The sequence below is a fragment of the Dipodomys spectabilis genome, unplaced genomic scaffold (assembly GCF_019054845.1).
Source record: "Dipodomys spectabilis isolate Male_0828 unplaced genomic scaffold, ASM1905484v1 ptg000199l, whole genome shotgun sequence".
In the NCBI taxonomy this organism is placed as follows: Eukaryota; Metazoa; Chordata; class Mammalia; order Rodentia; family Heteromyidae; genus Dipodomys; species Dipodomys spectabilis.
This window is the reverse complement of record NW_024870876.1, coordinates 3,106,391-3,131,958: the sequence shown is the minus strand read 5'-3', so window position 1 is coordinate 3,131,958 and position 25,568 is coordinate 3,106,391. Positions and strand designations below refer to the sequence as shown.

General features: G+C 38.8%; 1 non-coding gene and 1 pseudogene across 1 annotated transcript; one reads left to right on the top strand and one right to left on the bottom strand.

Annotated features, from left to right (window-relative positions):
• LOC122121956 lies at positions 1-7,136 on the bottom strand (annotated as a pseudogene).
• Positions 7,137-24,977: 17,841 nt separating this feature from the next.
• LOC122121975 lies at positions 24,978-25,085 on the top strand. The gene has a single exon (XR_006150073.1). It is a non-coding gene; the product is annotated as a U6 spliceosomal RNA (small nuclear RNA).
• The last annotated feature ends 483 nt before the right edge of the window (positions 25,086-25,568 follow it).

Below are 25,568 nucleotides of genomic sequence, written 5' to 3'. Positions count from 1 at the left end.
CTAGATATGCCTAGAGTTACATAACAACCAGAGAGAACAGGTAGGTGAGTAATCTGTCAGCAGAGACACCATGACAGCCATGATTGTCCATTTTCTGTTTTCTGCTTCTGGGAACACTAATGATCGTGGATAATAAAACACCTCGTCATCTACTTCTTCTGGCTTTCTGGGCAAGCAGTGTAAAAATGTCCAGTCAGGGGCAGCAACTTTAGCAGTCTTCATTGTAATCTGGTAACCTTGGAAAGCCTCGAGCCGCTTTTTCTTCTCTTCTTCTTGTCCCATGCTTATCCAAGTGTCTGTAATTAATACATTGGCTCCATTCGCTGCTTCCAATGGATCATTTGTCATCAACAGTTTGGTACCATTCTCCTTGGTGTACTGCTCTGCCAGCTTGGTTATATTAGGATCTGGCTCATAACCCTTTGGAGTAGCTGCTTGAAGGTGCACTCATTATGATGGAATGAAGGATGTTGTTTCCATCCCCTATGCAGCTGAGGGTAAGACCTTTGAGAAAGCCGTAGTGTTCCTGGAGTGTAAGGTAATCAGCCAGGATCTGGATAGGATGATACAGGTCTGACAGTCCATTGAAAATTGGAATGGATGTTTCTTTAGCCAGAGTGTCCAGATCTGATTGTTTATACACTCGAGCCAATACTGCATCTGTCATGCCAGACAACACACGGGCAGTGTCCTTGAGACTTTCATTCACACCCAAATGAATGTCTTGCGTGGTAAGAAAACAAGGGTGGCCTCCCAGCAGTGCAAAGCCTGTTTCTGTGGATAGTCTTGTTCGAGTGCTTCTTTTCTCAAAAATCATGCCTAAGGACTTTCCTTGCAACAAAGGCAAATATTCTCCTTTCTGTTTTATCCTAAATTTCAGATCGGCAGATAGCCATAGCAGATATTTAATTTCTTCCCCTGTGAAGTCCTTTAGAGTGAGGAGGTCACGACCTTTCAATTGGACTTCATTTTGTAGTGCCTTCCCACACCGAAAATTTCAAACCATGAAATGGTGACCATGTCTAGGAGCTGCATTGTTCAACAGGATCCTCATGAAGAATAAATTCTTGGATCATATGTTGGGAGAGTGTCCTTTGGGGAATAAGTTTACAAAGAAAAATGCAAGCAAAGAATTTTGCCTAAGGATTTGTATTCTCTAAGATGTTTCTGTTTTTCCCAAGTAGATTTGATGTAGCATCATAGCATTTTAGTATCAAGGAAATGGAGGCAAGTAGTTGAATAAAACATTGCAATGATTGCTTAATGAGTATGTATATTCAGAAAGTAAAGAATTTTTAAAGTAGGAGAAGCATTTAAGCTTGTTTTTATCTATACGATTGACACTGAGGTAGCTTGCCTGAAATGTACTCCATGCTTTCAATCTCAAAAGTAACTAGTAGTAAAGATGTCATGTATAGCCCTACTTCTGTAATACAGGCTTTTATTCAAATATTTTGGGGATTTACCAGTGTTGAGACCAGAATCTCTGATTCAAAATCAACAAATGAATATGTCATACTAAAATGATCCACTTTACTACTGGACATTTAGATTGCTTACAAATATTACAAATAATACTTTTGGTATATGTTTTCTTTGTCCCCATGGGCTCCGAGTTAGAACATGTGGGTCTTAAAACACTTATATGCTTAGAACATGCCAACGTATCTCCCAAGGGCTGAGAGTCCTCTTTCTTTTGTAATAGATAGTGGACTCTAAATTATTCTTTTTTTTTAATTAAAAAAAAAATTTTTTTTTTGGTCCGGTCGTGAGGCCTGAACTCTGGGCCTGGGCACTCTTCAGCTCAAGGCTAGCACTCTACCACTTGAGCCACAGTGCCACTTCCGGCTTTTTTCTTTTTTGCTTATGTGGTGCTGAGGAATCGAACCCAGGGCCTCAGGCATGCAAGGCAAGCACTCTACCACTGAGCCACCTTCCCAGCCCTAAATTATTCTTATTAATCTATGTGAATCATTAATTTTTATGAGTTTTAAATTCATATTTCCTCACAGCTAGTTAGAATGAGCATTTGTTTTATTTATTTATTTATTGCTCTCTGATGTTCTTTTGTTCATTTTCTCACTTTATTTTCATATTTGATTGGCACTTCTTCATGTATATGCAATAACCATTGGGTTTGCTCCAAATGCTTTTTCAATGTAGTTTATCTTTTAATCTATTATAAAGTGGCCTTTTATTATAACTAGTGGTGTGTGTGTGTGTGTGTGTGTGTGTGTGTGTGTGTGTGTGTGTGTATGTGTGTGTGTGTGTGTGTGTGTTTGTGTGTGTGTTGGTTCTGTGAACTCAAGGCCTGGGCACTGTTTTGGGGCTTTATTTGCACAGGGCTAGAGCACTACCACTTGAGCCACAGCTTCACTTTCAGCTTTTTTGATAGTTAACTGGAGATAGGAGTCTCACAGGCTTTCCTGCCCAAGCTGACCTTGACCCATGAGATCCTGAGATCTCAGCCTCTAGAATAGCTAGGATTATACGCACTGGCATCCAACTTATGTATACATTTTTTAATGTAAGTTAGCTATCTTTTTGCTGGCTTGCTTAAGAATCCTTTCCTCTGCTATAATCATTAGATTAGATTACTTTTTTACATTTTGAATTTTAATTTATGTAGAATTATTTTATGTACATGTGGTACACAGATTTTTAATCCTCTGGAATCCTATACAGTTCTTTAATACATGTGGATGTTTGGAGTTTGTAACACTGATGAATTCTTGTGCTATGTTGTACTGCCACCACAGGTTTTACTACTTTAGTACAACCATACTGTCTGATAAGTAAAGACTTCATTATTGTAGCTATTATTATTTTTCCATATTATTTTGATCTTTCCTAGATCTTTGATTTTTGTAGATTTTTTTTTGTTGCAACTTGGTACATTCTACATGAAAATTCTGATGATAATTTTATTGGTACTTTCTGGGGATTTATAGATTAATTTTTTCTTTGTGCAGTTATTTTTATAACTTTAAAAATATTTGTCTATATCTTTTAGGTACAGCAATACTTCTAAAAACTCAAAATTCAAAATCCAAAATGATCAACATCTAGACATTTCTCAATACCAAAATGCCACAAATGGAAAATTCACACTTGGCCTCATGTGACATGCCACAGCCAAAATACTGTCTCACTAAACTCACTGTAAAAACTGAATTCAATCTAATACCCATCAAAATTCCAGCAACATTTTTCAAAGAGATAGAGCAAACAATCCAAAAATTAATAGGGAACAACTACAAAAAAAAAACCCTAAATACAAGAACAATTCTTAACGGGCAGAACAGTGCTGGAGGAATAACAGAGGCATAGCAATGAAAACAGCTTGGTACTGGCACAAAAACAGGCCCATGGAACAATGGGACCAATGAGAAATGAACCCACAGACCCATAGCTTATTTGATAAAGGAGCAAAAAATATAGGTAACCTCTTCAACAATTGGTACTGGCAAAACTGGACATCCATGTACAACGAACTGAAACTAGATACCCATATATTACCTTGCACCAGCACTAATTTAAAATGGACCACAGACCTCAAGGTAAAACCAGAAACCAAAAAACTTTTACAGGAAGGGTGGAGAAAACACTACAACTCTTTTTTTTTGTACAATGAATCTTTTTTTTTAAATCAACTGTTTATTTATTTATTCTTTTTTATTGTGAAAATACTGTACAGAGGGGTTACAATTACATGGGCAAGATAATGAGTACATTTCTTATCAAGCATTGTAGCCTCCTCCTTTGTTTCCCCTTCCCATCCCTTCCCATCCTCCCCCTCCCCGCACCCCGCCAAATCCCCCCCCACCAAATTGTAAAGTTTGTTTTTCCACATAACGACTTATACATCTCATTGTTGCAATGGATCCAACTGTATCCCTATTTAAACGATTTGTTTTTTCTCTTCCCCTCCACAAATTATACCAACCTCAAATACAGTGAAAGCAGGGGTTATACCGTAGGGGAGGAACATACAAAGCAACAAAGAAATAATCTTATAAATGTGTTAGAAACAATCACATGAAAGAAAAAAAAAACATTTGAATACATATCTTAGGGTTCATTTCCCTAACATCAACTTATCTGACCTTTTCTGCTTGACTCAGAAATATACTAGTTATTGCAAATAAGGGAAACCATGGGACCTCAGTTTCTTTGGGCCTGGCTTACTTCACTTATTATAATTTTTTCCAAGTCCTTCCATTTCCTAACAAATGGGGCAATGTCATTCTTTCTGATGGAGGCAGAGAATTCCATTGAGTATATATACCACATTTTCTTGATCCATTCATCTACTGAGGGGCATCTGGGTTGGTTCCATATCTTAGCTATGGTAAATAATGCTGCAATAAATATAGTTGTGCTGGTAGCTTTAGTGTGGTCTTTTTTGTGAACGTTTGGGTAAATGTCCAAAAGTGGAATTGCTGGGTCATAGGGGAGCTCTATGTGGAATCTTTTGAGGAACCTCCATACTGCTTTCCAAAGTGGTTGAACAAGTTTACAGTTCCACCAACAATGCAGTAAGGTTCCCTGCTGTCCATATTCCCTCCAGCATCTCTTGTTATTAGAGTTCTTGATTCTAGCCATTCCAACTGGAGTGAGGTGGTATCTCAGTGTTGTTTTGATTTGCATTTCTTTTATGTCGAGGGAGGTTGAGCATTTCTTCATGTGTCTATTGGCCATCTTTCTTTCCTCTTCAGAGAAGTTTCTCTTTAAGTCTTTAGTCCACTTTTTTATTGGGCAGTTGTTTCTTTGAAGATTTGTTGTTGGGGATTTAATTTTTTGAGTTCCAGGTATATTTTAGATATGAGACCCTTGTCTGTTGTAAGGCTAGTGAAGATCTTCTCCCAATCCGTGGGCTTTCTATTAATCTTGCTAGCTATGTCCTTTGCCATACAGAAGCTCTGTAATTTCATGCAATCCCATTTGTCCAACCTTTCTTTGATTTGTTAAAACTCTGCTACTCTAGCACAAGTCAAAACTTTCTAAGTGACAATCCAGAAACACAACAAATCAAAGAAAAAATAGATAAATGGGACTATATCAAACTTGAAAGTTTCTGCACAGCTAAGGATATGTCTAACAAGCTAATGGAAAGATCACAGAATGAGAGAGTTTTTTTTTTAACCAGCTATTCATCAGACAAGGGACTAATATCCAAAATATATTCAGATCTAAAAAAATTGAACCCTCAAAGAAACAACAACCCAATTAATATTGACAAAGAAAAACTTCTCAGAAGAAGAAGTAAATATGGCCAATAGACGCATAAAAAATGTCCAACATCTCTGGCTGTAAAGGAAATGCAAATCAATTTCATCTCACACCAGTTAGAATGGTCATTATCATGAAAACTAGCAATAACATATGCTAATGTAGATGTGTCCAAAAAAAAAAAAACCTATTACACTATTGGTAGTTGGTAGGAATGTAAAACTTGTTCCACCATTCTGGAAAGCAGTATGGATGGTCTTCAAAAAAACTAAACATAGAACTACCCTATGACCCAGCAATTTCACTTTCATTTATCCAATAGACCACAGACAGGCTACACTAAAGCCACCACCACAAAAATGTTTATTGCAGCTTTATTTACCATAACCAAGACATGGAATCAGCTCAGATGACCCTCAATGAACAAATGAATCAAGAAAATGTATATAAACACAATGAAATTCTACTTATCAATTAGAAAGAATGATATTGAAATATTCATGGGGATATGGAAAGACTTTGAGAGGATTATGTTAAGTGAAGTAAGCCAGACCCAGAGAAGCAAAAGTTGCATGGTTTCTCTCATTAATGGGGACTAGAATTTGTCTGTGAATCTAGAAGTAAGCACATTGGTTAGGAACCAAGTGGTTATAAATGAAGTATAATATAGTATAGTATAATTCTTTAGAAGACTAAGCTAAAGCCCAGCAAAATGAGTATTAGGACATGGATATTTGGGGTGAGATCAAGAATGAATGGGGAGAAATGAGTAGAATGAAGGCAAGAATGCATTGTGTATGCCACAGAACTGAGAAATTTGAAATAAGGGAAAGAGTGGATTTGCGGGGGGAGGGAGGGGAAATTGAAGGAATGACACAGATCAAGATGCATTGTATACATAAATTGCTCTGTTAAGTGGCAAAAAAAAATTGACACCTAACGTAAAAATTAAGGTAAGTGAGGGAAGGGGTGGGATGGCAGGAGTAGGTGAGAATGTTAAAAAGGATGACATTGATCAAGAGGTATCATATTCATAAACTGCTCTGTTGAACAGCAACTCCTTTGTACAACTACTGAAGGAAAATTTTTAAAAAATGTAAATAGATTTCATGTTTGGATTAAAGTCATATCCCAAGAAATTTTAATGTTTATATGCAAATATTCCAAAACTCAATCCCTAATCACAAATTCTTATTTCTGAAAAACTTTTGCTATCAAGACTTCCAGATAAGGAATTTTCAACCTGTATTGTTAGTAGCTTTCTTTTATATCCTTATTAGACATTTTCCTGTGCATTTTGAAGTGCTTGTTGTTTTCACAATTGCTGCATTTTTCTGTCATATACTCTGTATTTCTGAGAAACATTTTGTTTTTTAAGAAAAACATTTGTTATAAGCTTAAAAATATGATTATACATTACATACAAAGTTTTGTATAAGTGCAATGAAAATCATGAAAAAATATCTGTAAAAGATACATAGAAGAGAGGGGGACCAAAATGGCAATGGGACAGTAGGAAAACACCACAGCTCTCTCCAACCAAAAAGAGAGTTCGAGTTCCAATATTTAATTTCTCCAAGAGACGAACAACAACAAAAAGATGAACACCCAGAGAAAAACAGGAGGTGGAAAAAAAAAACAAATTAAGAAAAGGAAGAATTTCAGAACGGAAAAGCCCGAAGACCCTTCCCCCAGCCCTTACTGTCTATGCAGCAATGCACCAAGCCATGGCCAGCTCCACCCAGCGGGGGCTGCCGGAGAGTCCAGAGACTCAGGGGGTCGTTTGTAGATTGCCTGTGCAGAAGACGCCTGAGGTACCGGTGCTGGACCTGCTGATCATGAACAGAGAAACCTTGTAGCCAGGATCCTGCACACCTCTGACCCTTGGAGCAGAGGGGCTCCATCTCACCAAAGCCACTCAGCCCCACGGCCCCGCAGGGGGAACCCCAGAACTACAGGGATATTCCCGCAGATGCCAGTGCAAAAGACCCTCAAGGTACTAGTGCTGATCCCGAGAGCACGAGCTGAGACAAACCTCAGTGCTCAGAACATGCAGAGACCCGTCCCCCACCCCTCGGCCACAGGGCAGTGCAGCCTGCAGAGCCAACCTGGACAGCAGCAACAGAGGCTGAGATGGGAGAAACACTGATGCTGAGCTGCTATCACCCGGGCCAGCCCACAAGCATCTCAACACAAGCAGATTGCAGCGGCACCCAGAGACCTACATCATACAGAAACAACAACTGGAGAGTTCCCAACTAGCTCCAGGGTAAGTACCCCGCAGTGCACAATATATCCCCCCTCAAGGGAGACCAGAGCTGGTGGGAACCCCCAGATCTTGACCCAGACACCAACCCCAACACATGGACTACAGGTCAAGATGTATTGTATACATAAATTGCTCTGTCCAGTGGTCAAAAAAACCCTAACACCGAACCTAAAAATTAAAAACTCTAACACCTAACCTAAAAATTTAGGTAAGTGAGGGAAGGGGTGGGGTGGGAGCAGTAGGTGAGAATGTTAAAAAGGGTGACATTGATCAAGAGGCATTGTATTCATAAACTGCTCTGTTGAATAGCAACTCCTTTGTACAACTACCTAAAGAAAATTAAAAAAAAAATACTTACAATATGTAAATAGACTTCATGTCACCAGCCTGTGGAGCATATCCAGCTGGCCAGGCTAGATCAAGAGTGCCCCTGAAAGGGAGCTTACATGCCCAAGCCAAGAACAGCGCCCATGACTCACAATAGCCAACAGCAGAAGAAACCTAAACTGTATACTCCAGGCTGCGTAACCCAAGTGGGATACCCAACAGCACAGGTCCAACTGGCATGCCCCAGGCTGGGGACTGAGAGCCAGACCAGGCCTGGGGATCAGTTTTCCAACTCCTCCCAATTGAATCAGAAGCTGAGCACACGCCTCAGCAGAGGGGGGAAAGCAGGGAACTGTACCCCCTACAAATTGCACCCGTGACAGCAAAAGACCTGTGTGTCCAGGGCAGGAGAACCAGAAGCCCAGGCACCACCAGAACCTGACCTATATATCCCAGGATGGGGATTGGACAACTCAGGCCACCAGCACCTGATAATAGTCAAGAGCTAAGGCTGGTAAGGTGGCTCAGTGGAAGAGTGCTTGCCTTGCATGCATGAGGCCCTGGGTCTGATTCCTCAGCACCACATAAGCAGAAAGGGCCAGAAGTAGCTCAGATGATAGGGTGCTAGCCTTGAGCTGAAGAGCTGAGGGACAGTGCCCAGGCCCAGAGTTCAGGCCCACGACTGACCAAAAAAAAAAAAAAATTCAGGAGCTCAGCAGATTCCAGCAACTGGGAGAGTATAGCCAGCTCACCTGATCTCCCCAAGAGCACCTGTAGGAGTAAACAGGAGCAGTTGAGGTTGCTCAGTCCTTCTAAAGGTGGGACCTGCCAGTGATCTACAGCAGACAGCCGAGAGGCCTCTGTGGGTCAGACTAGAAGCTGAACATCAGCTTCTCCCCCAACAGAACCGAGACCAGGTAAAGACTCTCTCAGCCAACCCAGGGCTGAGAACGAGCTTCATCAATCAATCCAGGAACCAACCCAGAATCAAGCAAAGACAACCACCTGTTGACCCAGATTAGCCTCCAATAATCCCTGAATCCCCATGCAAAGACCACAGAGAAAAATTACAAGGTTTATCAACACTGAGGATAGCAAGCTACCCCAAAAGGCAGCAGCCACCCAGGGGAGATCCCCAGTGGAAGCAAAGCAAGAATGGAAGAAAAATGCTACATCCAAGAGATGCTGGAGGCAATGACTCAAGAATTAAAGTTAGAAATAGATCATACATTTAAAGAAAATGGAAACAAAATTTCAATAGAGGTGTAGGATTTCAAACAGGAGATGCATGCAAAAAAAGATGCGGTGCACACCTAAGGGGTGAGATTAATACTTTGAGAATCAACATAGAATCCATAAATGGCTCAATTTCCCCCATGCAAACAACAATGGAAGCCATAACAAAGTGAAATGGAAATTAGAGTGTCAGATATGGAAGACAAAATGTAGCAACTGGAAAAAAGTCACAGATATGGAAAAATCACTTAAACTATGCCAAAAGGAAATTCAAGAGCAAGCAGACAGTGCCAAGAAATTTAACCTTTGTATAATTGGAGTGGATGAAGGTGAGGAATATCAAAGAAAGGTAATGCGACACTTATTCAGCAAGATTATCAATGAAAATTTCCCCCATCTTAAAAGAGAACACCTCATCTATATAACAGAAGCATATAGAACACCTAACAAGCAGGATCCCAGGAGAGACACTTTTAGGCACGTTATAGTAAAAATAATAGATCTTAATAATAAAGAAACAATCTTACATGCAGCAAACCAAAGAAGGAGCTATACTACAATGGGGAAAAAACGAGAATCATTGCAGATCTCTTCACACAGACACGAAATGCAAGAAAGGCCTGGGAAAGTACTATCCAAGCCCTGAGAACCAATAACTGCCAGCCCAGACTGATATTCCCAGGAAAGCTAGCATTCACATTCGATAGAGAAATGAAATTAAAGAAAAACTAAATGAATTCATAAACAATAAATCAGCATTACAAAGAATACTAAGAGGGGAACACAACCTGAAGAAAGCAATCAGGAACAGGGATCCTCATCAGACAGGTATTACTAGACATCCAACTTAGTAAGCACATGAGGAAAAGAAAGAAGAAAAACTTAGGAAAAGAAATTGACAGGAAACACAATGCATCTCTCTATAACAACCATAAATATTAACGGAATCAATTCACCAATCAAAAGAAAAAGAACTGCAGATTGGATCAGAAAACAAGAGCCATCCATCTGTTGCCTTCAGGAGACCCACCTCACAGCCAAACATCAAAACAAACTCAGAGTGAAGGGTTGGAGAAAGATTTACCAAGCAAATGCCCCCAGTAAGAAAACAGGAGTAGGTATCCTGATATCTGACAAAATAAACTTTTTATTAAAATCAATACAAAAAGACAAGGAAAGACACTACATATTAATACAGGGAACAATCCAAGAAGAGGACATAACCATTATCAACTTATGCTCCTCAAACATTGGAGCACCTAAATATGTCAAGCAAATAGTCTCAAACTTACAGAATAAAATAGATCCAAATACGATAATTCTACAAGACTTAATACCCCACTCTCACCAAAGGACTGGTCCACCAACCAGAGGATTGGCAAACAAGCTACCAAATTAAGTGAGGTCATATTTCAAGTAGAACTACCTGATGTCTACCGAGTTTTTCACCCTAAAATAACACAGTACAAATTCTTTTCAGCAGCTCATGAAACTTACTCCAAAATAGACCATATCATAGTCCATACAAGGAACTTAAGCAAATACAAGGGGATTGACATAATCCCCTGTATCCTATCTCAACACAGTGGAATCAATTTAGTTTTCAATAACAAGGCATACCCTAGAAATTGCTCAAATATGTGAAATTGAACAGCATACTTCCAAGCAACACCTGGGTAACAGAACAAATTAAAGAAGAAATTAAAAAGTTCCTACAATTCAATGAAAATGAATACATAACACAAAGAAACCTGTGGGATATAACAAAAGCAGTCCTGAGGGGCAAATTTATCGCCCTCAGTGCCCACATCAAGAAAACAGAGACAGACCAAGTAAATAATCTCATGTTGCAATTAAAACTACTAGAAAAATATGAAAATAATGGAACCTAAAGTTACTATACAGAGCCAGATAACCAAATTAAGAGCTTAAATTAATGAGAAAGAGGATAGGAAAATTATAAATAAAATTAATAAAACAAAAATCTGTTTGTTTTGGTTTTGTTTTGTTTTGTTTTTGTTTTTCTTGGTCGTGGGCTTTGAACTCTGGGCCTCAGCATTGTCCCTCAGCTCTTTAGCTCAAGGCTAGTGCTCTACTACTTGAGCTACAGTGCCACTTATGGTTTTCTGGTTGTTTATTGGAGATAAAAGTTTCACGGACTTTCCTGCCTGGGCTGGCTTTGAGCTGTGATCCTCAGATCTCAGCCTCCTGAGTAGCTAGGATTACAGACATGAGCCATCGGCACCTGGCAAAATCTGTTGTTTTTCTTAAAAATAAATAAAATTGATTGACCTTTGGCAAAATTAATTAAGAAAAGAAGAGAGGAAACCCAAATCAACAAGATTAGGGATTCCACAGGAAAAAAATCACAACAAATACCCAAGACATCCAAACAATTATAAACAACTATTTTCAAAAGCTAAATTAATGAAAAAAGAAAACCTAGCAGAAATGCATGCATTTTTGGAGAAATACAAGTTGCCCAAACTGAGCAAATAAGAAATAAATCAATTAAATAAGCCAATATCTTACAATGAGATACAGGAAGCAATCAGAAGTCTTCCAACAAGTAAAAGCCCATGACCAGATGGATTCACAACATAATTCTATAAGAACTTTAAAGAACTAATACTTATACTCCTCAAGCTCTTCAGAGAAACAAAAAGACAGAGCTATCCCAAACTCATTCTACGATGCCAATATCACACTCATCCACAAACCAGGCAAAGACCCAACAAAAAAAAAGAGAACTACAGACCAATCTCCTTGATGAACACAGATGCAAAGATCCTTAACAAAATTCTAGCTAACAGAATCCAGAAACACAAAAAAAAATTCATATACTACGACCAAGTAGGTTTCATCCCAGAGATGCAGGGATGGTTTAACATACGTAAATCAATAAATGTAATCCAACATATCAACAAATCCAAAAGATGCAGAAAGGGCTTTTCATAAGATACAACATTCATTCATGTTAAAAGCTCTGGAGAAAATAGGAATAGAATGAACATTCCTTAGAACAATAAAAGCCATATATGACATACCAATAGCCAATATTATACTTAATGGGGAAAAACTACAACCAATTCTCCTAAAATCAGGTAGAAGGCAAGGATGCCCACTTTCTCTTCTCCTCTTCAATATAGTCCTGGAATTCTTAGCCAGAGCAATAGGCAAGAAAAAGACATTAAAGGGATCTGTATAGAGAAGGAAGAAATTAGGGATAGAGGTGGACCCATTGCAACAATGAGATGTACAAGGTGTTATGTTGAAAAAAGAACTTTACAATTTTGGGGAGGAGGCACCCTGGGAGTGGAGGGGGAGGAATGTGAAGGTATGGTAAGGGGAAACAAAGGAGGCAACAATGCATGATAAGAAATGTACTCATTACCTTGTTCATGTTATTGTAACACCTCTGTATGGTATTTTCACAATTAAAAAAAAAGAGTTAATCAGGAACCTGTTGAACACTTGTGACATTATGGTGCCTAACTTTCTCTTTAATAATATTTGTTACCAATTTTGTAATATACTGTAAGCACTTTCAGACTGAACAATGCATTCATTGGAGGATTTTTTTCTGAATATATTCATATCCTTCAATTAGATGAGCAATTGAAAAAGTTATTCCTCTAAGAATGAATTTGATAGAAACTTCTTACTTGTTGGTTTTTCATAAAAAATACTATTGCATTTTCAAAGCAATTGTTTGAAGCAATCAGTTAAGTATCTGAATTTTATATAGGTTTCTTATTTATGGGTTGCTCAAGGGAAGTCTGGCTACAGTATCTTGCTGCTTTGAAATGAACAGAAGCAAGGAAATATAAAGCTAATTTAACTTTAAATAAACCTAGTGCTTAGCAATGCGCAGCAGTCATAAATGAATACATTTTAAGAGCTATGAAAAAAAAGAAATTAAACTATCCCTTTGTGCAGATGACATGATACTATACCTTCATGATCCCAAAAACTCCTCCCCCAAACTCTTAGAATTTATTAGCCACTTCAGCAAAATAGCAAGATACAAAATCAACCCACAAAAATCAGTCGCCTTCTTGTAAACCAACAATGTACAAGTACAAAGGGAAATAAAGGAAACAACCCCATTCACCACAACCTCTCCAAAAATAAAATATTTAGGAATTAACCTAACCAAAGATGTAAAAGAACTATTTGATGAAAACTATAAAAACTTAAAGAAAGAAATTTCAGAGGACACCAGGAAATGGAAAGACCTTCCATGCTCTTGGATAGGCAGACTTACTATAGTGAAAATGGCCATGCTGCCAAAATTAATATAGAAATTCAAAGCAATTCCTATTAAAATCCCAATGATGTACATTACTGAAATACAGAAAACAGTCCAAAAATTCGTATGGGACAACAAAACACTTAGAATAGCCAAAACAATTCTAGACAAAAAAGTCAACATGAGAGGGATCTTGATGTTGGACTTCAAACTCTACTATAGAGCCATAATAACAAAGACAGCCTTGTACTGGCACAAAAACAGACCTGAAGACCAATGGAATAGAATAGAAGATCCAGAAATAAAACCACATGCCTACAGTCAGCTGATATTTGACAAAGGAGCCAAAGACGTACAGTGGAAGAAGCACAGCCTCTTCAACTACTGGTGCTGGGAAAACTGGGCGGCCACATGCAGAAAACTAAAAGTGGACCCCATACTGTCACATGCACTAACACCAACTCAAATGGATTAAAGACCTTAACATCAAACCTAAAACTCTGAAACTACTGCAGGACAGAGTAGTGCCTCGGACCGGCTCTGTCGGGACAACGGAGGACACCTAGTGGAGGAACTGGAATAGGTGGGGAGATGGCAAACAGACAACTCACACACAAGAGGAGTGGATGCTGAGTGCGATTTAATGCAGAGGATAACAAACTTTTATAGCAAAAGTCTCCATGAGAAAGGGCAAAAGGTTACACAATCTTGCTGCAGGGCTTCATTCTTGGGTGGTCACCAGCTGGTCGCCTGATAGGCACTTGTTTCCGGCTTTACCTCTATTTTTAAGAAATACAATGGATTTCGATGTTTATCACCAATTAACCATTACTTTTTTCTATAGAGGCCTTAACTGTCCCATAAGATCTTTCCAGTTCCTTCTTTAATAGTAAGCACCAAGGAGGCCTAGATCTAGCAAGTCTCTTAGTAAATGAAAGAGAGTAACAGGAAGTTCTTTCTCCTAAGTAGTTTTCCCAGCAATTGCCATACACTCTTTCTGCTCTAGCCGCGCCTACAGCTTCTTGTAAATCTCTTACAAACAATTCCTTCTGCTGAAGTGACGTCATGAAACCCCAATACTTTTATATTTACTTATGACTTGTCTACTAGCCTCCATAAGAGGGGCTTTCAGGGTAGCACTTAACTCTGGTGAGTTAGTCATATTTTTAAGACACTCATCAGATGTTGGAGTCGTCAACACTCTTAAGAAAGAGCCTTGAATAAGGGAACGTTGAGCATGAGTAAGTACAATGAGCAGCAGAAACAGTAAAAGAGTAATAGGCACTCCTATACAGTGGAGAAAAGAAAAACAGGAACAGAAACACATCTTTCCCAGGGGCTTGCCAGCCTTTCCAGGAGGTAGGCCTCTTTGAAGCCCCATTCTCTGAGGTAGACTTCGGTGAAGTCCCATTCTCAGAGATAGGTATCTGTGAAGCCCCATTCTCAGGTCTGAAAGCAGGTTTCCCATGCTAAGCAGACTCCACCGGAGTAGGCGTGACAGAGTAGGAGAGACACTTGAACTTATAGGCACAGGCAGGAACTTGCTGAACAGAGTTCCAGGGTCATAACAAATTGGAGAGAGACTCGACAAATGGGACTAACTTAAAATAAAAAGTGTCTGCATAGCTAAAGACATAGCAACCAAGCAAGAAAGACAACCAACTAAATGGGAAGAAATATTTACCAGCAATATATCAGATAAGGGGTTAATATCCAGTTCATACAGGAAATTCAAGAAACTAATCCCTCCCAAACCCAACAAACCAATTACTAAATGGGCAAGGGAACTAAAGAGAGACTTCTCAGAAGAAGAGATAAAAATGGCAAACACATGAGGAAATGTTCATCATCCCTGTCTGTAAAGGAAATGCAAATAAAAACAACCCTGAGATACCACCTTACCCCAGTCAGAATGACCCACATCCTAAAGTCAGCCAATGACCAATGCTGGAAGGGATATGGAGAAAGAGGAACCCTATTACACTGCTGGTGGGAATGTACACTTATACAACCACTTTGGAAAGCAGTCTGGGGGTACCTCAGAAAGCTAAATATTGACCTCCCCTATATCTCAGACATACCACTCCTAGGCATCTATCCTGAACAACAGGAACCAGGATACAAGGACACATGTACCTCAATGTTTATTGCAGCACTGTTCACAATAGCCAAGATATGGAAACCCAGATGTCCCACCACAGATGAATGGATCAAAAAATTGTGGTATCTATACACAATGGAATATTATGCAGCCATTAGAAAGGACAAAATAATGGCATTTCCAGGGAAATGGATGGACCTAGAAGAAATCATGTTGAGCGAGATAAGCCAAGAGCAAAGAGACAAATGGCACATGGTCTCCCTGAAAAGTGCATGTTAAATCCAAAACGTAAGGTAATACGACAAAGTTGAGAAAAAAAGGATCTCTACTCATCTGGTCGAATCACTACTAAATAACCCCATGCTGCTGATCCCATATATAGTATATATGTACACACCAGAGGGAAACTAGAAGGAGGACACAGAACTAGAGGGAATCAGGGAAAAATGTACAACAGTGGGCTCCATCAGCTGCACTGAATGTTGATCAAAAAGAACTAAGCAACTCAATGGCAGCAATGGGAAGGAGGGAAAGAGGGAACAGGTGACACAATGAAAAAGGAAAGGAATGTACATATCACCCAATGTGGAAGAAATAACTGTATTGTCAAAGCTCATAGAACTTATAAACTTTGTAGACTGTGATAGACAATTTGCCCATGAAAGTTAGAATGTGTTTGTGACCTTAACTAAACATCACTATCCCACAACACTGTGAAATTTGTGAAATTATGTAATCACTTAAGCACAGTAAAGAATTTGCAAAAAAAAAAAAACCAAAAAGATACACAGAAGAGCTAGGTGCCAGTGGCTTATGCATGTAAACCTAGCTGTTCAGGAGGCTGAGATGATCATGGTTCAAAGTCAGCTAAGTCAGGAAAGACTGTGAGTCTCTTATCTCCAATTAACTACTAAAAAAAGCGGAAAATAAAGCTTTGACTCAAGTGGGTAGAGCACTAGCCTTAAGACAGAAAGCTCAGAGACAGTGCCCAGACCTTGAGTTCAAGCCTCAGGACTGACACATGAGCATGTGCAAGCGCGCGCGCGCACACACACACACACACACACACACACACACACACACACACACAGAAAGACAGAAGAAAAAGAGAAAGAAATCAGCACGAAAAATAACAAATAATTGAGTCAAATAATTAAGGAGAAAAGAAATGTACTCATTATCTTGTATGTAATTGTAACCCCTATGTATGGTGTTTTCACAATAAAAAAGAAAAGAAAAAAAGAACAAAAAAGCAAAAAGACAGATAGAAAACAACTTTTTTAAAAAGCCCCATAGTAGTGAGTCCCTTTCTACAGGCTATTCTGCATATGATTCCAACTACAAAAGATTCTGAAAAAGACAAAGCTATGGATAGAGTAAAAGCATAATTATCAAAGCCTCAGGAAGGTGACTGGGGGATGACCATAGAGCAACATTAAACAGGTGTATATGTTGTATTCAATGGGAGGATCTAGGCCGCTGGACTGACCTCTTCATGGGCTGTTGACTATGGAAGTAGATTGTGGTTGTGAATAATACTGTCTAGATCACTACGTAGTTGTTCATAGAAAATCTCATCTGCTGGAGAAACTAGCTGGAATTGTCCCCAGAAGGAATAAATAGCTCTATTACCACCATGATAAATAATTCCAAGCACAGAAACAAAAGACTCGTCATTCTGATGCAGAGAATCTCACTGCATGTCACACCATGGAAAAAGAGTCAGAAGAGGACCATTCACCTATGGCCACAGTAAACTACACATCATGAAATATGTATCATGCTCACTCTTGAAAAATCTAGTGCAGACAACCTTTAATCAAACCAACACACAGGATACAATAAAGATACTTGCACACCTACTGCTAAGTTATGGAAACAACTCACATGACCTACAATGGATGAGTGTATTAAGAAAACATGATGATTAATAAAATTTATATATATTCAAATAAATGTATTAATTTATTTACTTACATATGAATTTTTTTTTAAGTATTGAAAATCTTTTTATTTAAAACAGGAAGCCTTCATTTGGAAGAACTGGTCAAGAGAAATTATTTCATAAACTGAGAGATTATACTTTTTGCTACTCCTCACAGTTGTTCTATTTAAAAAAAAAATAGAGTTCATTAGCCTTCATAACTTTAAACACAGGAGATCTCCAGTAGTCTTTTCCTCTAGAGTGGTTAGAATGGTACAGATGAGAAGGTAAAATGAAGATTATATGGTCAGTATTCCTCCTACCCAGACATATGCATTGTATGACTGTTAATTTTGAAGGATGTGTCTTCTGGTTGTGAATATACTCTCTCTTCACAGGAGAACGTTGAAGGAGAAGATTGCAGTCGTTGCAAATCTGGCTTCTTCAATTTGCAAGAGGATAATCAGAAAGGCTGTGATGAATGCTTCTGTTCAGGGGTTTCAAACAGATGTCAGAGCTCCTACTGTACCTATGGCAATGTAAGAACCACCTTGCATTTTCCATGCTATTCTATAGGCCCCATCTTTGTTACTGTATCTGTTCTTTGGGAAGAAATGTTGAAGACTGTACAGTGTGCAAGATTAGCATATTACATATGAATTTTAATCATCACTCAGAAAGAATAATGTTTTCAGAGAAATGGAGAAAGTATACTAAGTGAATACATCAGACTCAGAGACACAAAATGTCCATGATTTTTTCTCATATGTGGAAGTTAGTTTTGAATTATAAACCTATATGGAAATATATACTAAACATATATTAATTATGGCACATGCAGGAATGCTTGCAATTGTATAACTACTGACTTACAGTTTCAACAAAATGAATACCAAGAAGCTCAAATATGTGTTGTTGGGAGTTGGGGTAGAAGGGAGGAGAGTCAGATTAATGGAGAAGGGAAAAGTGGGAAAACTGTCATACTATTCAATGCACATACATTAACATTAACCAGGTAACTCGAGAGAATGGATTGGGTTGGGAGAGATAGGGGAGAATGATGAAAGGTGTTGACATAGATCAAAATGCTGGTGTGGATGTGGCCAAATGGGAGTTCTATTATAATACTGATGGGAATATAAACTTTTTAACCACTCCAGAAAGCAGTATGGAGGTTTCTCAAAAGATTAAACATAGAGCTTTCCTATGACCCAGCAATCTCATTTCTGGACACCTCTCCAATTGACCACCTCTCCAATTGACCACAAACCAGTTCACACTAAAACTACCAACACATCTATATTTATTGAAACAGTGTTTACCATAGCCAAGATATGGAATCAATGTGGATGTTCTTCAGTGGACAAATGATTCTACTCATCCTGTCATAAGGAAATAAAAAACCTGGAAAAAATTATATGAAGTGAAGTAAGCCAGACCCAAAGAAACATAGGTTGCATGATTTCCTTCATTTGTGGTAACCAGAATCTAATATAAATCTATTAGTAAATATACTGGATGGTAAAAAAAATACACTGAAACATCATAAGTTATACAGGTCTTTAGACATTCACAGCCACTGAGGCCAGAAGAGGATATTCTTAAGAGAAGAGCACAAAGATGCAATACTTATGTGGATCTGATCATATAAAATAATCTTTATCAAGGGACTGAGAAGGTAGCTCAGTAGTAGAGTGCTTGTCTTGCATGCACGAGGCTGGGTGTTCGATTCCTCAGCATCACGTAAGCAGAAAAAGCCGGGAGTGGCACCGTGGCTCAAGTGATAGAACACTAGCCTTGAGCTAAAGGACAGTGTCTAGGCCCAGAGTTCAGGCCCCATGACCACAAAAAAAAAATCAAAATGAACTCCAGAAAACAGAGACTTGAGAGTTTTTGTGAGAGTAAAGGGGAGCAGATTAAGGATGAAAAAAATGTACCAGTGATACCAGACACTACATTGAAAATGAACTAAACAACTTATGGGTGGGAACAGGAGGGAAAAAGTGGGAGAGAGCAAAGGAAGGGGTGACGTTCAAAAAGAAATGTACTCTGTACCTGACTTATATATAACTGTAACCCCCCTCTGCATATTACCCCTAAAACAACAATAATGCATTAAAAAATCTACAAAAAGCCAGAAAAAAAGAAAAGAGGCATATCCCAAACTGACATTTTGGATTGAAATCCCTTTATACAACTATTGCAAGATAATAAATAATTGTATAAATTAAAAATCCAATATTTTTACCAACCACTGTGTCTAGCTAAACTGTAACTTTAGATGCTTCACACCTGAGTGTACTAAAGACTTTTTACAGTCACACAAAGAGTCTATCTTTTCTGTTTCTTTAAGTGCCAGTGACTCCAAGATTTAGGGGAAATCCTAATGCATAATATTTATTTCAGTCCATCTTATATTTCGCACTCCTCTAGAACAAAAATTTACTTATGTTTATACTTTAAGTATTAATACCTGTAATTGTTTCATGTGGAGTTGCCCATTTATGCAGGAATAACCACAGATCATCTGTGTTTGTATCATTCAGAGCTTAAAAATAGGTGACTTTTCTCCAGATTACTGAGGACTGATAAAATATAAAGTGTTGTTGGAAATCAAGCCCAGGGAGAGCAGCCCTGGTCTTCTTAGTTTCACTCTTTGCCACTTCATGAGTTTCTATTGCTCTAATACAGTATCAGTGATCATAATGTCTAATTCAAAGCTTAAATGACTTGATAAAAATTGTATGTACCACTTTTGTGACTGAGAAGCAATATGATCCATAAAATAGTGGAAATTCTAGCACATGTTTGTTTTATAGTGACAATGTGGCAACACATCTGAAATTAAGACCTCTCCACTTGAAGTTAGGAATATAGAATCACACATTATTTCCATTTACAGAATTCTGTTATATTTTTATCCTTCATCTACACACTTTTCCATCTTTCTCCCAACCTTCCTCTCTATATTCATCTAACCCTCTCCCCTTAACCTTGCTCTCTCCACTGACATCTCAAGTTCCAGCTTCCTGGCATTCATTTTGTTATAGAGTTCCATCAGCGGAATACTTCATGAATATACCATGCTTTAGTTAATACGTTTATCTATTTGTGCATATGACCCTGTATATGTTCACATTTAAAGGCCTCACCATCACAAAATAGTGATCCAGCCTAGCAAGCAAACATTTAAAGCAAGTACATTCAAGATCCAAACTTTAGCAAATAGGTTCCTCCCATGTCCATGGTGAAGCAGAAGAATAAATGATGACAATTTTATAATAAAAATGTAAAAACTCATCAGCTTGCACCTGGCCCTGAATGTGCAGGACCATTTGCGGATTGGCACAGAATCCTACCCTTGACCATCCAGGTAGCTCAGGCCTAAAGTGTTTTCACTACATGGGATTTTATCCTGGCTAGTGATCACCCTCAAGTCAGAGGTTTGTGTCCATTGATATCACTCCAAAATTGAAACCTAACAGGTGAGATACAGAAGGAAGGCTTGGCATCTAAACAATGCTAGGAAGTGGAAAAGCTCAACGTTCTACTTTCCCACACATACTTCAGGAACAACTAAAACGAACTTGAAGTTTCAAGGAACAGTAATATTAATTTCTCTCAGATTAACCTAAGGAATTTTCCCCTAGATAGGGAACATGAGCAGAGGCCAATGATAGAGTGGAAAATGGTGCAGGCCCTTCCAGTGGGATCTGGGGAGAATCCATGTCAGTGTGTTCAGACTCAGTTTGAGTCAGCTGAAATTCAGCACAACTGAGACAAATGGGAAGTGGTAAGCCTTGTAGTTTGCCTCAATCTCTCTCACAAACAGAATTTAACAATTTGTGTATCCATCTTTTCCTCAATAGGCTGAGAAGACAGACAAGGTTTAATTACCAAAAGTGAGGTCATTTCCTATATTAGCCACTTTGAGTATGAATATCCTGTCACTTGTTGTCTGTAGATCAAGGCTGGCACTCTGTCACATCTCCATTTCTGGTTGATTAACCGGTTAGAAACGGATCCAACCGGTTTGAACCGGATCAAACAGATTCAAAGCAGTTAGAACCGGATGAAACCGGTTAGAGCCGGGTCAAACTGGTCAGAACTGGTTCAAACCACATCAAACCGGTTAGAACCAGAACAAACTGGTTCGAACCGGTTCAAACCGGTTAGGCGTTCGAACCGGATCAAGCCGGTTTTAGCCGGATTCAGCCAGATCGAACTGGATCCAGCCGGTTAGAACCTCTTAGCCTATTGAAGAAAAGATGGAGACATAAACCAAGTTGTTAAGTTCTGTTTGTGAGAGAGATGGAGGCAAACTACAAGGCTTACCACTTCCCAATTGTCTCAGTTGTGCTGAATTTCAGCTGACTCAAACTGAGTCTGAACACACTGACATGGGTTCTCCCCAGATCCCACTGGGATCCGGATCGAATCAGATCCAGCCGAATCGAACCGGATCAAACTGGTTAGAACCGGATCGAACCGGATCCTGTTTGAGGAAATGGAAAGATGGGACCAAAGAAACATAGGCCCCATGGTTTCCTTTATTTGCAATAACTAGTATTTGTCTAGGTCAAGCAGAAAAGGTCAAAACTATGTACATATGACCCTATAAGATGAGGCCAAGGGAAATGAACACCAAGATAGGGACACAAAAGGTTTATCTTTTTTGCTGTTGTTTTTAATGTACTTATAATGTACTATGTGATTTTTTTGTTTCTTTTGTATGTTCTTCCCCCAGGGTATAACCCCTGTTTTCACTGTATTTGATTCTGGTGCCCTACATCTAGTATATACATTTTTCTAATTTCGGGAAGGGAAATAACAAAATGCTGAAATAAGGACACAGGTTGACCCATTGTAACAATGAGATGTATCGGACACTACATTGAAAATGAACTTTACAGCTTGGGGGAGGAGGGAGACGTTGGGGAGGTGGGTAGGGTAGGGATGGTAGGGGAAAAACAAAGGAGGGGGTAACAATGCTCAATAAGAAATGTACTCATTACCTTACTCATGTAACTGTAACCCCTTTGTGCAATATCTTTACAATAAAAATGTATTAAAAATATAATGTACCAAAACAAAAAAATTTCTAAGAATATCAAGATATTTTAATTTTAAAACTCTGTTATTAGGAATGAAGACATAGAGTGTCATGAGCCCTGAGTTCAAACCCTACTGCTTGCCAAAAAGAATCTATTATAAAGATTTGCCATATTATTAAATAGAAAGAAAGAAAATCCTATTTTAAAGTATCTATTATATCTATTTTAATTTAACATGCTTTAGTCACATCTATGTGTCAGTCCATGCCTAATATTTATCAAAATATCTGAGACTGGGTAATGGACAAAGAATCGAATTCATGTTCTCAGTTCTGGGTACAATGTCAAGATGGCAGCTCTTAGTGAGGGCTTGCTTTCTTCTTCCAAGATGGTTCCTTGTTACTGTGTCATCTTGTGGGGAGGAAGGGGAAAAAACACTGTGTCTTCACATAGCAAAAAAAAAAAAAAAATGGAGAAGGGCAACCTTTACCTAAAATTTGTAATTCCATTCATCAGAAATAATAATCAGAAATTAATCAGCTCCTAAAATCTCCCTTTTTATGGTACTGGGGTTTGCACTCAGGACCTGGTGCTCAACCACATGAGCCACCCCATCTCTCTTCTGTTTTAGCTCATTTTCAGCTAATATCCTACCTATTTGCAAAGGTCTAGAGTTGAGTAGACCATAATTCTCTAATATATATGTCTCTGTTTAGCTGAGATTATAGGTGTGAACCACCATACCAGATTTGTTGCTTTGAATAGAGTCTCTGTCTTTTTGTCACAGCTGTACTCATACAAAAATCTTCCTGATCTCTGCTTCCTAAGCAGCTGGAATTACAATTGTGTAGCACCCTTGTCTGACACCTACTTCCTAATTCTGTTCAGTTGGGGATTTAAGTTTCAATATAAATTTTGGAAAGGTAACAAATATTGAAGATATTGCAGCATAAATAGTTGGAAACCTTTCATATCAGATCATAAATATCTACTAAGCTTTGTATGCAAATGGGGAATAAATGGAGGCAATTTGTTAAAACCACAATCAAGAAAAAGCATACATACTGTCAATGTATTTTATTTGCAAATAAATATATGATGTACTTTAAAATCCCCTGAAAATCTCTTTCAAATAAAATAAAAATCATAACAACCTCACACTAGAAGCTAATGCCTCACAATGTCTTACTTACATATTCAGGACTAAATAAATAAATTGGAAATCGACAACAGATGTTCAAGACCTATAGGAAGAAATCGTAAATGCCCCCAAAGAGATAAAACTGAAGAGTTAAACACAGAATGGAAAACCATATTTCTGGAGAGAAAATCCCAACTGATAAAGCTTATGCTCTATACTGAATTTCTGCAATTGTCATAATGTTTGACTCCTAATCCATGTACCACAGCTTCCAGCCACTTTTCTCTCCCTAGCTGGTAGCTACTGCACTCACAAGATGACTGTGAAGGCATGGGGGCAAATAGGGGACAAACTATTTTGAGAGACAGTAAAGAGCCCAGTGCAAGAGAATGATGCTTGAAAGACTCTGAAACAGCTTAGTGTTTAATTCCCTGAGGCTCTTGAAGGGAGAAAGTTTTGTGTTGATAGGTATAATCATACTTAACCTATCTGACCTACAAAAGGTCCAGAGCAAAGAGAAGAGAATGGGTGAGGGAATCTCCTAGGCTAAGGACTGGCTGAGAAGCATAAGACTTCAACTAAGAGTCAGAGACTCCTCTGCCTTTCATTACACTTGAAATTCTCATCATTCGCCATCTCCAAGTACCAAGCCAAGCCTGCTGCTGACTAGGTAGTGACAACTATCTGCATGGTGCCAGCAGTCAGAGAAAGGATCCTCAGAGTGAGTACAAAACAAGTACAGGGTGACAGTGTTTTCCTAAATCTCCAAATCCCTAAATCCATCGCAAACAACTTACATAATTTAAACCAGAAAACAACAACAAAGTAGCCTATGGAGAAAACAATAACATAAAGTGTTGAAAATACAGCTCAGTGGTAGAGTGAGTGTGCATGCCTAGCAAACATAAATACATGAGGCCTAAGGTTCTATCCCCAACACTATTTTTTTAAAGCCTGGGAGACATAAAACTCTTGAGATGAGAAAGATGTGGAAAATATGGTACATCTTAGAAAGGACTATGTTTAAAAATAACCCCATAACTATATCTACAGATCATCAATAAGGACCCAATAGTGGAGGAGGAGGAAGAGGAGGGGGAGGGGGGAGGGGGGAGGGGGAGGGGGAGAAGGAGGAGGAGGAAGGAAGAGTCTCTTCAACATATGAAAATAGGGCTGGGAAGTTGGCTCAGTGGTAGAGTGCTTGCCTTACATGCATGAGGCCCTTGGTTCAATTCCTCAGCACCACATAATCAGAAAAGACCAGAAGTGGCACTGTGGCTCAAATGGCAGAGTGCTAGCCTTGAACTGAAGAGCTGAGGGACTGAGGGACAGCACCCAGGCCCAGAGTTCAGGCACCATGACCAATGCTCCCCCCCCCCCCCCCAATACACACACACACACACACACACACACACACACACACACACACACACACTTTGGTGTTTATTTCGATAGCATATACTAAAATCGTAACTATACTGAGAAGATTAACATGACCCTTGCTCAAGGATGACATGCAAACTCATGAAACAGTCAAAAAAAAGTTTGTCTATTATAAGATGAACACATATAAAAAGTACATACTTCTAGTATTTCAAATTGTAAAATGATCGAATATTTGGGAACCATTATTTACTTCTAAAACAGCTGGACTCATACTTGGATAATCTGCTTGGGCTGTGTCTTTGGATTGGGGCAGGAGGTTAGGCTGCCTTGACTTGGTACCCCATGCAGCAGCAAACAACTGGTGCAGTCAGCTGTGCCCCATGCCCCCTCAAGATTATTCAGAGTATTGGCTGTGTCTTTAACACAGCTGAATATCACCATTAGGTTATCCGATGGCTAGATTCTGAGTTAATGAAATACTTTGTATTTACAGTTCTAAACAAATGACAAAATTATTACCACAAGTCACTAATAAACAGCTAGCTCTATTTTATGCAGCTTTGCAAGGTCCATCTGCATGTATCATTTTTGGAGTATCAAAGCAGTAAACATAAGAACACAGGGGCTGGGAAGTTGGTTCAGTGGT